Here is a 1,217-nt window from a genome sequence, read left to right as displayed (position 1 = left end):
AAAGGAAGCATCAGTGGTTCCTAGGCTAAAGGAGGTTCTAAAGGAAGCATCAGTGGTTTCTAGGCTAAAGGAGGTTCTAAAGGAAGCAACAGTGGTTCCTAGGCTAAAGGAGGTTCTAACGGAAGCATCAGTGGTTCCTAGGCTAAAAGAGGTTCTAAAGGAAAAATCAGTGGTTCCTAGGATAAAGGAGGTTCTAAAGGAAAAATCAGTGGTTCCTAGGCTAAAGGAGGTTCTAAAGGAAGCATCAGTGGTTCCTAAGCTAAAAGAGGTTCTAAAGGAATCATCAGTGGTTCCTAGGATAAAGGAGGTTCTAAAGGAAAAATCACTGGTTCCTAGGCTAAAGGAGGTTCTAAAGGAAGCATCAGTGGTTCCTAGGCTAAAGGAGGTTCTAAAGGAAGCATCAGTGGTTCCTAGGCTAAAGGAGGTTCTAAAGGAAGCATCAGTGGTTCCTAGGCTAAAAGAGGTTCTAAAGGAAGCAACAAGCCTCCTTTCCTTTGCTGATTGAGAATTCACAGTCCTCATCATGGCCGCCACACAGAACACTTCAGGGGTGAAGGAGAAGTCGATAGTTCAGGAGTTAAGAGGGACAATTCGGACGTACCCACAGTGTTAAAGTTGACAGGCATCTTTCCCTCCTTTCAAACTCCTCCCTCTCTTCTCTTACCCCATTTTTTGCTTATTATATTTTTGCTACGCTCTTGAATTATCATGCTATTCAGTCAGTGGATCAATCCCATAATGCTTTGTGACATGGTCACATGATCCCACATCCAGTTTGACCAGGAAGTAATGAAGACGATTTGTTGGGTAGTTGAGTTGCTTTAGGAAGCAAACTTTCTCCTCGTTCAGTTAAATCAGGAAAAGATGATCCTGTGGATTTCATGTGAGTGTTTGGAGTCTGGTTTCTTTCAGGAGAGTCGTTTCTTATGTCCAAATCACATTAGCTGACTTAAAATACTGAAAATGGAAAGGGTGCCACAAAAACATTAAAGGAGACATATCATGCTTTTAAATCCTTCCTTTTTACATATAAATCATACAGTTGTGGTCTATACAACGCGAAACTGCAATGCTTGGGTCTGAATTCCTCATTATTAGAGCTCCACAGGCCCCTTTTCAACCCCTTTTCTGATGCGCTTCTGAGAGCAACTCGTTTTGGGGCGGTCTCTTCAAATGCAAATGACACACTTCATACCCCTCCTCCTCTCCAGGTTGCA

Source organism: Lipophrys pholis (assembly GCF_963383615.2).
Source record: "Lipophrys pholis genome assembly, chromosome: 19".
Taxonomy (NCBI): domain Eukaryota; kingdom Metazoa; phylum Chordata; class Actinopteri; order Blenniiformes; family Blenniidae; genus Lipophrys; species Lipophrys pholis.
The sequence above is the reverse complement of the archived record's forward strand: the minus strand, read 5'-3'. Positions refer to the sequence as shown.